The sequence below is a fragment of the Canis aureus genome, chromosome 1 (genome assembly GCF_053574225.1).
Source record: "Canis aureus isolate CA01 chromosome 1, VMU_Caureus_v.1.0, whole genome shotgun sequence".
NCBI lineage: Eukaryota > Metazoa > Chordata > Mammalia > Carnivora > Canidae > Canis > Canis aureus.
In genome coordinates, this window is record NC_135611.1 from 34,828,651 (window position 1) to 34,840,857 (window position 12,207).

Consider the following 12,207-nt stretch of genomic DNA (forward strand, 5'->3'; position numbering starts at 1 on the left):
CTCAGCAATTTCCTCTTCTCTCCATTCATTGATTTAACACTAATAATTTCGGCAGATAATTTAGGCGATACTAACAGCCAGTAAAGACCCTCTCTGACACAAGACTGCCTCTACTTTTCCAAGATGAGGAGGTGCCCCCAACCACCTCTTTTGATTAACTTGCCTCCTCCCTGCCCTGTTTGCAGTTGATCATCATTGCCATTACTGATCTGCTTCCTCTCTCAGGATCCTGCTCAAACCCCACTGGCCCCTGGAAAGGGCGTCTGTCCTAGATCACTGGCTGTGGAGGGATGAGCTATGAACTCACTCTACACCACCCAGGCCAGCCCATCACCCCCTCAGTTTCCTCTTTCCTCACTCCCAGCTCTACTCTGCTCATTAACCTCCTCATCTGCAGCATGAGAAGGTGTGCTGGAGAGAAGAACACAGGAAAAATCCTGGAACATGCTCAACATATTACTTTCATGAAGAGAACAGTCACCTCTGGGTCCAGATGCTTTCAGGCTCTAAGAAGGCCCATTGCATCAGCCTCACTGAGACAGACTCAACCACTCTAGCACCACCCCCACGTGGCCACACTGCCTGCTGGAGGCCCAGTGGGGGTAGGGGTGGGGTCACTGCCTCTACCCATTCCTGGAGCTTCTGCAGCTGCCTACAGTTCTTTAATCCAATCAGAGCTACACTGTCCTGTTTCCATTACCATCATGATGAGATTGCCAGAAGCAAGATATTCATCCTTTCTGGCAAACCCATCCCTCTCAGGAAAGGCCATCTCTGAAGCTGCCTAGACTTCCTTACTTGTCCAGACGGTCTGGGGACTTTCTGAGGTAAGACCCCATTCCTTGGACCTTTGCCAAATCATTCACACTCTCTCATTCTTTCCAAGATCCTTGGAGGGCAATTGAAGAGAATGTCTTGAGTGTGAAGGAGAACCCCACTTCCCATGTAATAGCCTTTATGACATATAAAGGCTGAGCTCTGTCCACAGAACTCAATCAAGGACCCACAGTCTTGTTTTCTCTAAAAGCCACCTCCAAACTCTCTCTAGTGAAGATAACACTTAGAAGTTCCCTGTGCAATTTTTGCCAGAATTTTAATTCCGTTTGTTCTTTTAAGGTAGGCAGAATTGCCACTACCACCCCCACCCCACACACAGAGATGCTCACATTCTAATTCCTGAAGCCTGCAAATGTGTTACTTGCCTGACAAAGAGGACCTTGCAGGTGTGATTCAGTTAAGACTCCAGAGGTAAGGAAAGTAGCCTAGATTACCCATGTGTGTCCAGTCTAATCACATGGGTCCTTAAAAGCAGAAAACCTTTCCCAGCTGTGACCAAAGAGCAATGGGGTAATAGAGATGTGACATAACTAGCTTTGACAATGGAGAGAGAAGCTGTAAGCCAAGGAGTGTGGCCTCTACAAGCTGAAAGAGGTAAGAAAACAGATTCTCCCCTAGATCCTCCAGAAGCAGCCCAGACCTGTCAGACACCTTGATTTTACCCTAAAGAGACCTGTGTTGGACTTCTGCTCTCCAGAACCATAATATAATAACACTGTAGTGTTTCAAGCTACTGAGTTTGTGGTAATTTGTTTTAACAGCTACAGAAACCTCATACAGGCTGAAAAAGAGCAACAGGCAATTCGAAGCCCTCGTCTTCTCAAAGTCCCATTCAACTAGATATATTAGCAAATGACTCCTTCCTAACTGACATTTACTTCTCAATAAGCAACTGTTACAACAACTATGAAAAAGACAAAATAAATTTTAAGAAAAAAAATGTAAAAGATCAACATTATCCAGGCTGCTTGGGAATGTATATATTGCTACCGATGGAAAAAGACAAGGACTGGTACATGTTCATTCCCAAGATTATTTTCAATGCAAACTGTTAAATTTAACAGGAAAGCTCTTTTCTTATTACAAACTACCTGAGCACATTATAGAGTTAGGGATTTTGTTTACTAGATTCTAAAAGACATAAACTGGTACTGAAGAAGTTTTGAGATTGTTTGAAGTCAGGGCATCTTGGATGATCTCAACTCCCTATTGAACCTGAAGAACTTGTTCACAGAACTCCATATCATGGCATTCAGTGATTGTGCCAAGGCTAATCACCAAACTCTTCAAGGAGAGAAATTTGACTCCGTGTATTCCAACATGAAATGAAGCTTCACCAAATTGAGTCAAGAGCATTTAGAGCAAGCGTGAAGGTAATGAATGGATGCTTCCTCTTAACATCAGTGTTTCATGTTATATCCTTTCCCAAATATTAAAAAGGCATTTTTCTTTCCTGCCTTCACTCTTGAATCAGTCTTTTTTTTTTTTTAATTCATTCATGAGAGAGAGAGGCAGAGGGAGAGAAGCAGGCTCCATGCAGGGAACCCGACACCGGACGGGACTCCAGGGACTCCAGGATCACGCCCTGGGCCAAAGGCAAGCGCCAAACAGCCGAGCCACCCAGGGATCCCCCTCCCCTTGAATCAGTCTTAAAAAAAGTTTCATGTTCCCTCTTATTATTTACTTTTATTTATAAAATTGTGAAAAATTGAGTCAAGAAGAATTCCTGCCATTTACTGAATTACTACTATGTGCTAGGAACCTGACGTTCACTGCCTCATTTAATCTCTTAATTAAGGATTATTATTCCTATTCATTGGAATAGGAAAGATGGAGGATGCCTGGGTGGCTCAATGGTTGAGCGTCTGCCTTTGGCTCAAGGTGTGATCCCGGGGTCCTGGGATCAAGTCCCGCATTGAGCTCCCTTCAAGGAGCCTACTTCTCCCTCTGTCTATGTCTCTGCCTCTTTCTGTGTCTCTCATGAATAAATAAAATCTTAAAAAAAAAAAAAAAAGGAATAGGAAGGACAAAACCAAGGCTCAGGAAGTTCAAATAACTTGCCCAAACTCGCAGGGAGAGAGATGGCAGAAATCAGAGCACCTTCCCTCCTTAGTCAGGGTCCTCTAAGTTTCTTATATTATTCCCTGTGTTTCTTGAATGTGAAACATGTTCAAAAACAACAGTAAGAGTCAAATAAAAGGCTCACCAACAGGTGAGTCCAGTGTTAGATCATGAGTCCATTTCCCCAACCCAAGTTAGGGATTCCCCAGAGCAGCACACAGAGAAGGCCACTGGCTTCCCTCTCTGGGATGGACAAACAGAGAACTAATAAAACTCTTGTTTTTTAGTATGGCTTCTGTCACTCTGCAATTACCTTTCTTTTGTGAAGGGGCCTCTTGAGAGCCCTAGAGAGGTAGAAATACCTACATAGCCTAAAGGTATCTCTCACAATTGAGGGTCACAATTAATTTACCATTTCTATCAGGTAAGAAAACAATGTTGTTTGGTTACTAAGACAACAGCCTTCATTCTTTACTTTGTTGCTTTGGTCTTTTATTGCAGCTCCCCAGAAAATTTTTCTTCAGTATTGTGATGCCTTGTAAATTGAACTACTTGCTCAAATATCCCCTCTCCACCATTCACAATGCACTGTCTACTCCGCATCAAAATAGTCATTGCATAGATGCTTTCTACAGCAATGACTGTTGGAAAATAATTCCTAAACTCATTCTCCGTCCCGAGTGTGGAGGCCGAGAAAAATTAAGGCCATTCCACCTCAAGTTTAGCATTAGCACAAGTACAGCCATCTTAGGCCCCTGGGAATAAGAGCTGAACTTTACAGGAAAAACTGCAGAATGTCCTAGGCAGGGAATCTCATATCAGAAAGACAATAAAGCTCAGAATGCCCTCGGCAGAGAATCCCATATCAGATCTGGAGATACTCCCCCACCCTTTCCCCATATTGGAAAGAAAAAAAATTTTTTTCCTCCATCCCTTCTGAAAATCCCCTAGACTAGCCCATAAAAAAACCCAGCTGTAACCCACTTCGGGGTCCAAGCCCCTGCTCTGCTGTGTGGAGTATACTTGACCAAAGCTCGAGTTTGTAAATAAACCCTCATGTGCTTGCATCGGTGTCAGCTCCTTGGTGGTTTTTGGAATTGCGATCTTGGGCACGACACTGAGTTTTCCTTTAGCTGCCTTACTTCTGCTCCTTCTGCGATTTCAGAGACCGGTTTGCATTTCCTCAATTTGCTGTGGAGTTGCCATGATGTTATATCTTTGTGAATGATATTTCCAATGCCTAGAGCCCATTCCAGGTGGTAGACTTCAAGCGAAGAATTAGGAACAATAGCATGATTGCATCAGCTGCTATAGAAATGACCAAGCATAAAGTAAAGGGAATCTGTTTTCATTCACTAAGGAGCCAACTTTGGCTCATTTATATAGCGATAAATACCTATAAACAATTTACCACTTATACAGGTATGTAACTGATATAATACAATTGTTCTTTATCTGTGGCAGTAGATAAGAAATAGGAGAGGTGATGAGAAAAAATGAACTTTTTTTAGGATCATATATACAGGCTCAGAAGAATCACAAAGACCATGGGCAATGTCTCCATAGATGGATCAAAATATGACAATAATGTGAGAAAGGAGGTCACTTCTTGGGAAGTTTATCACAATGCTAGAAATAAAAGAGAAAGCAATCCATTTGGGATTTGGCCTTTGGTTTTCTGATTTAGGGTTCAGGCCTAGAAGTAAAAAAACTTGCATTCTATTCCTATACTTGATACTCACTCTTGCATGGTTCCTTAGGGATACAAGTAATGAAACAGGCAGGGTATTGTAAGCAAGAAGAAACAAACTTCATTCTAAAATATTGGACAAGATTGGGATGTTCTACACACTTACAGAGAGCAAGGTTTGGGGAAAATGATATTGGCAATCAAAAATAAAACAAAAATCTTGGTGCCAACTCAACATCAAAAAATCTAGCTACCTATAATTTGCCTCAATAATGCCCGAATTGAAATGTAAGAACTATAAACAAGACTGATGAAAAAAAAAATTATAGAATTTGCAGGTGCTGGTCTAAGTGCAATCAGACCTCAAACACATCCAGATTTAATATCTAAAGTCTTGATGCAAAATATTCCCCAAGGGAAGCTGAGAAAACCTTAGCATATTAAAATAAGTGTAGAACAAATATTGTCTTTATGGTAAAAACAAATGATACCTGCATATACAGAATCTCATCAGAGGGTTATTATTTTCCCCAAATCTCAGTGTTTCTAATGCACATCTCAAGGTAATGATTTTTCTCTTATTTCTGAAGTTTACCAAACATACTGCAAACTATCTTGAATGGACTGTAGCATGGGAAGATTAAGGCAAAATGCTAATATTTTTTCAGGTTCTGACCAAGAAATAAGCAGACATGCTGAGTGATTATTTTTAAAATCACATGGTAGACTTTTACTTCTAGCTAAAATAGTTTGCACTAGACCACTTACTCTGATGAGAATAGAAAACTCAGATAAAATGTAAAAAACACACACACACACAAAAAAAACAGCTATAACAACAGCTGTCTGACAGAAGGCATTGGAAAATGACTGAGGCAACCAGGAATTGAAGGGCCAAGATCCAGCAGAGACAAGAAAAGGGAGCCACAGAGAGCTGAGCTGATAGTCTGCAAACAGCTTTTCCCCTCAGGGCAATTGCCAATTTTTGGCATAGGATTGGAGGCTAAGAATCCACCCAGAGAGCTGTGGCTGATAGAGAAACAGTTTCTGAATATCTCACAAGGGTGCAGACAAAAAAGAAAAAGACTGGGAGTGAAGGGGAAGTTGGGAGATTGGTTGGCCAAAGCATCTAAGACTTGAGGTAACAGAATCCTGAAGGGAAGGGAAGCACAGAGAAGTACACTAGATACCACATTTTCAACTAGAGGCATATGCCAAACCCTTAAGCTGCTAAGGACAAGAAGCTAGGCAGGAAATCACAGGAAATCAGAACAGTTTTGGCCTACTCACAGAATTGAAGAGACAAAAATTGGAGTTTACAGCCTGACAAAGAGAAGCCCTAAGTCAACTCTCTAGGCTCTCAGGTGGGACTCTTGGGGGCCACACCGCTATGGAGGAGCAAACCAGAAGTAGGTCAATTTCCAGACTTCAACCCAGACTCGTCAGTTTTGTTGCTAATTGAATCAGTGATGTGCTTCTTCTCTAACTACATAACCAAAGGATAGGATAAGCCCTATCAAAGGAAGAGAGTGCCTCCACAATCTTTCGTAAGTAATATATAGCATTCAATAAAAAATTATGGTCAGGGATGCCTGGGTGGCTCAGTGGTTGAGCCTGAGCCTTTGGCTCAGGTCGTGATTCCAGGGTCCTGGGATCAAGTCCCACATCAGGCTCCCTGCAGGGAGCCAGCTTCTCCAGCTCTGCCTATGTCTCTGCCTCTCTCTGTGTGAATCTCGTGAATAAACAAATAAAATCTTAAAAAAAAACAAAAAACTATGGTCATATCAAGTAAAAGGACCAAGAGGAAAAAATAGGTAATATAAACAGACCCACAAATATTCCTGTTATTAAAGTTATAATACTTGGATTTGTAAATATATAATTAATGTGACAAAATTAAGAAATTATAAGTCAAACATAGTCAAACATAAGTATATTATTGCTAAAACATAAGGCAAAGATGGAAAATTCTTACAACAACACAGAAAATGTTTAATAAAGAAAAAAGGTAATTCACAAAAGCTTCTGGCATACACATATACATTTTAGAATAAACCAGTTCTTTCATTAAATATAAAAGGATTAAATATTCCTGTAAGGGCCAAAGATTGTCCAATTGAATTTTTAAAACTATGTACAGGGACCAATTTACAAAAAGAGTCATCTCTGCTGTCAATCAACTCTATTTTCTTTTTTTTTTTTTCAACTCTATTTTCTATGACAATATTTCCTCAGCCTTCCTTAGGTTGTGTAAGAATCCTCTGAGAATCTTGTTAAAACACAAGTTTCTGAGCAACATCCTTCAGAGTAGAGGTTTAGAAGCATTTCTGTGAGCTCTCAGCAGCCAGGTCATGCTGATGCTACTATTCTTTAAACTCCATTTTGCACAGCTATTATCTACATGATGATAAATGTAGACTCATAGAGACTGTAGCAAAGGTCTGACTCCTTTCTAATGAGTTCATATGAGAGGTGAGGTCAGGAGAGGCAGATGGGCCCATATTTTGAGTTTGGGTAGGATATCACTCTGCGTTATTGTTTTATAAAGAAATAGCACATGCATACAACCTTCTTCATCTTTTCCATTAAGAAAATAGGACTCTCCCAGTTACCTTCATCAATCTCTATATTAACAGGGAGTTTATACAATGCATGTAAAAATTAGGATCCCATTTCACTGAAAATTCTGCTGATACCACTACTAAACCAAAATGGGACATCAGTCAAGAGATGTACCACCCTGCATGCTTAAAAATGCATCAGTGATTCACCAATAATTTCATGTGTGTTCCATCCCCATCTAAATATTATACCATATGAGGGAAGGAATCATCTCTGCCATTTTTTTGTATCTTCCCAAATATCAAGCACAACAATTTCCCTCAGTGAATTATGAAGACTAAAGCCAAGGCAATTGCTAGGAATTAGCATGGAGTTAATCCAAGTTTGCCTTCTGCCCTATCCAGCACTCCCATGTATCATCTTATTCAACACTCTTCACCAGCAACACCCACCTGACTCATATTAACCCAATTCAGTACTTCCACTGGGTTGATGGAACCCCAATGCTACCAATATCCCAGTAGAAAATAATTAACTTCCTACCTTTACATCTACTCAGAGAGCATAGCAAAATGAGGGTATACTCCCTGCTAACCCTATGTGGCAGCAACACTCAACAATGAGAGTCTAGACACTCCAGCTCCAAAATACAGCAGACAAACTAGACAGTGTTACTGCTGGAAGGTCAGAGCCCTTCAAATTACGTGTGTAAGTGACCATCTAGCTGGTTCCTGCAGGCCAGGCTTTTCCTGACTTCAAATTAGTCAGACCAGCCGTAACTAAAGCAAGCCTCCAAGACTGTTTCTGTTGGCTTAAAGGTTTGTTTAATTGTTGTTTTTATGGATGCCAGGCACAGACACTTGTGACTAATATCTCACTTATTTGAATGATACCAGTTATCAATGGTTTCATCAGGTGAATGGCACAGATCATATGCAACATATAAAACATGAGTAATGTGCAAGTTCTGAAAGTCCTAAGTCCTAAGATGATAGATTTCAATTTTATTTCAAGAGCACAGCATGAAAGTCAAACCCTCTCCTTTCTTTAGAAAGAGAAAGGAGACTGTGAGCCTCTTCATTTAGAGTTAGAAGGACCCCAGAAATATCAGACAAATTTATAAGATTCAGCAAGCTTTTCTCCTTAAAGTTGGCTTTCAGGATATGACGTCTAACCCCATGTAATGTTTTAATTTTGGGAACCCCTGCTGAATTGGGGGTAGGCATTCTTTCAGGACAAAGAAAGACCTGAAATCTTTCTTGAAACAAATATATTGGTTCGCAGCTAAGCAGCTAGCTGTCCCTCAGGTAAGCATTTAGATTTATGGAGATATCCAGGAGAACCAGGGGAAATGAAGAGACATGCTACTTTTCATTTCTAGTTGTAGTGAATATATAACTTGTTTATATAATTTGTTTTTTACTAGCCTATCTGGGATATAGGGAATCATACTTCCAACTGAAGTGAATAACTTCTTATATATATGGACTTCCTAAGTAACCCCAGCTGTTTCAAGCCTGTTTCCTAATGAGTCTTTCTCCAAGACCCTGTTCCCAGATTGCCGGTCATGAAGTCTCCACCAATGGAATATCACCTGCTTTATCAAGGTGTTAAACCTCCAAGCCACTGAATACCTGTCACCAAACCTGATAGGCCATTTCCTTCCTGATGGTTGCTAGGAGGCACAAGGCACTCCCAATGCATTTTTTTTCCATACCTACCAGTGAATGCATGTTATTTCCATGTTTTGATCACTGCTAGTGTGACTCTTTCAGTGTATCTACTACCTCTAAAGGCTGATTCATCAAACTCTGTGTGCATGTGCATATGTGTGCATGTGTGCATGCATTTGTGCTCAGAGAATGATACAGCAGAAAAGACCTAAATAATTAGTACATATATTTTTGACCTTCCTCTCTATGACCTATGGATTCTGTAGAATCCTTTCAAGGTTAGAGGAGAAAATGAGGAAACCCAAGGGGATTCAGTTGCCCTTAAAACTCCATAATGAGTATAGCTTCCTGATAATCAGAATTATATATTGACTTTTGTAGCAAGCACGATTTTGAAGAAAGAGTGCTCTCACTTCATAAAGGGGATGGTGTTGAAAACCAGATATTTATTTCAATCCCTTTTCCTCTACAGATGAATAAATCAAGAAGAAATGAAGATTGTTACACAGTCACATAGCTATTAAGCTAGAGTTGGAACTAGAACTGAGGTCACTTAATTCCTCAAGTGTGTATTTTCTATGTATCACACAGCAAGGAGAAAGGAAAAAGAAACAATACTGTGTTTGTTACATGTGTTCATGATCAGGATATGTTTTGATGGTGATCTAGAGTTGAAGTGGGAAACAAAAATGTGGGGGTGGGATGTCCCATTCTATAATGTGTCCCAAGGAATCTCAGGAAAATCAGAGACTAAGCAAACGATTGAAATCTTGAGCTAAGGGAAATTCTTTCTGGATATGTTTGGTAATCTACACCCACATTTCATAGCATAAAGAGGCAGTAGGAGTCCTAAATAGCCCTTATAAGAAGTTTCCATTAGGATGACCATGAAGATGCACCTCATAAACTAACAGAATTTGGAGTTTCTACATATTGGTCATTTGTTAGGAGTCCTCATAGGATGGCAGCAAGGCTTATGAGCAGAATGTCAACTGTATCGTATCAAGATCACTCTAGTGAAGAAAGCTGCTAAAGTCTACTGGAAAGGTCTTACTGATCAGAATCTTTTGCATATGTATATACAAACACAGGCCTGCAGAATCAAACTGTGAAGGGTACCCCTGGGTTTTAGATCTTTATTTTCTTGGCAATCATAGATGATACTAGAATCACTTTGGGAGCCTTAAGCATAATGATGCCAAGCTCAACCCCAGAAGAATTCCTGCAGATAAGAGTAACATCATTATTTTTAATGTCCCAGATTATTGTAATATACCACCAAGGTCAAGAGCCGCTAAGTCAGGTTCAAAAGAATCCAAAACATGAAGGAAGAAGAATAAAAGGTAATGAGATGTTACTATGCTCCAAAGAGCCAAAGTAACTCACTGTCCAAGCACACCTCCTCAGTGCTGAGTGACCTGTGTTACTTACAGAACCCAGCTAGGATCATGTGGCTACCATGTCACCACCCTAGATGTCTCACTGTCCCAGTGCATCTCTCTCTTGGGATAAACCTGCTTCTAGAACTCTGTATGATTGCACAACTACCCGATCCTCACTCAGCATTCCTGCCTCCACTTCCAGGAGATGCTACCTTTACCTCCCATCTGCCATAAACAACCAAACCTCTCATGGAGTATATACATATTTTCCCCCACCATTAGTAAACAAAATAAATTTGCCATGTACTACTGTTTTTATGAGGCCCTAATGGAATCCTTCTTACAATCCCTTAAAGGGCAAGAATACCCTCCTGGTAATAGATTTTACTACTTAAATGAATCCATTCTAACCCTTGCATTCTCCAAAGATATGGCCGCTCACAGTAGCTGCAATAGCCAAAAGAAACCCCCAACACTTCTGCTAGCTCTGGTGAACGTTCAAGTGCTGCTATCCCATCTCTATTCAGAGGTTTCTGTTCATCATCTGCTCACAGCCTCCAAATCGCCCACCCTTTCAGAAAGCAAGGCAACATTCCTCTTGTCTGCTTGGCTACTAAGCAGCCTGGCACTGTATAAACAGTACCGGAACAAAGTTTTGTCCTAGTAGCCTGACCCCATTCAGGCTGGAACTGCTCAGCCTTCTGGTAGACTTCTCATGCTCCCCTCCCCCAAGAGATGGTTTGATAGCCCACAATTCTGCCCCAGTTCTGAGGGAGGAGAACAGGAATTGCATCCAACTTCTTATGAATATTATTGAATCCTTGATATCCATGTTTCCACTTAGTTAGGAGGAGCTTACTGAGGACCTGTTCTGTACCGTGTGTGTGTGTGTGTGTGTGTGTGTGTGTGTGTGTGTGTGTAGCTTGGGGAATTAAAGCTTGTCAAAGGCAGGTGGAACAATGGGATGATAATAATTCCAGGAGTCAGGAATCATGAAGTCTGATCCCAGCACATCAATAACATGCCTAGGACTAAGGGCAAGAGTCCATTTCCACATTCCTAAAATAAAATGATCTCTAAGGAAAGTACAAGGGGAATGGAAGGGTTTGGCATTTCTGCAGCTAGAAATCAGAACAGAAAAACAACTGGAACACAACGGAAATGGCAGGTGTCCCTCGCTATCCAAAAGTGGAGCATTCTTATGAAAATTTTCATAAGTTGAAATGGCATAAAGCCAAGAAGTAATTACCATTAATTGATATAGAAACATTTTTGAGCATCCCCAGACCCCAAACATAAGCTTTCTTAGGTCACGTCTTGCTAAAAGATGCACACACACAAAAAAGCGGAAAGCACAAATGGTCATAGACCCAGTTCAAAGTTAGGATGGCTTGCTGCTGACATGCCAAGTTTAGGGTCTCCGGGGAAAGAGCTTGGATGTACCACTCTCACTGCTCTCTGCACACTGCCTCTAAAACAGCTCTCTGCAGAACAAACTGAACATGATGTTTGCTTTCCACCTTCTTTTGTAAAAGCAAAAATCCTCTTCAGATTCCTTTTGGTTAGCAGAAATAGGTACTATTAGGCCTTTTATAAAATTGAGTGGCGTAATGTGAACTTTTGAAAAGTGGGGGATACCTTTACCCGAGAAGAGTTACACAGCAACATAACCAAATTAAAAAGCCCTATCTTCAGTACCTTAAGAAATGAATAAAGTAATAGTTATATTAAAGGAGTGATATATGAAACAAGAGTTAAGGACACTGAATTTCATGAAGAAACACAATTATTAATATGTGGATCACTCATTTTACATGTAAGAATTGAAAGTTCCCATTTCCTGAACACACAGAGCCTTTATTGTCCATATGCTGTTATCTCTGTCTGTGCCCTCACTCCTCATCAGAAGCATTCACAATGCCCACACCTCGGAGAACCGGGATGATTTTGCATCTAACAACTTGGCTTCCAACTTGGATCCTCTGGGAAATGAAATTCTAAA

At 40.6% G+C, this 12,207-nt stretch overlaps 1 long non-coding RNA gene across 1 annotated transcript; it reads left to right on the plus strand.

Annotated features, from left to right (window-relative positions):
* Nucleotides 1-935: 935 nt before the first annotated feature.
* LOC144283117 (uncharacterized) lies at nucleotides 936-2,299 on the plus strand. The gene is made up of 2 exons (XR_013351495.1): nucleotides 936-1,431; nucleotides 1,599-2,299. It is a non-coding gene; the product is annotated as an uncharacterized LOC144283117 (long non-coding RNA).
* The last annotated feature ends 9,908 nt before the right edge of the window (nucleotides 2,300-12,207 follow it).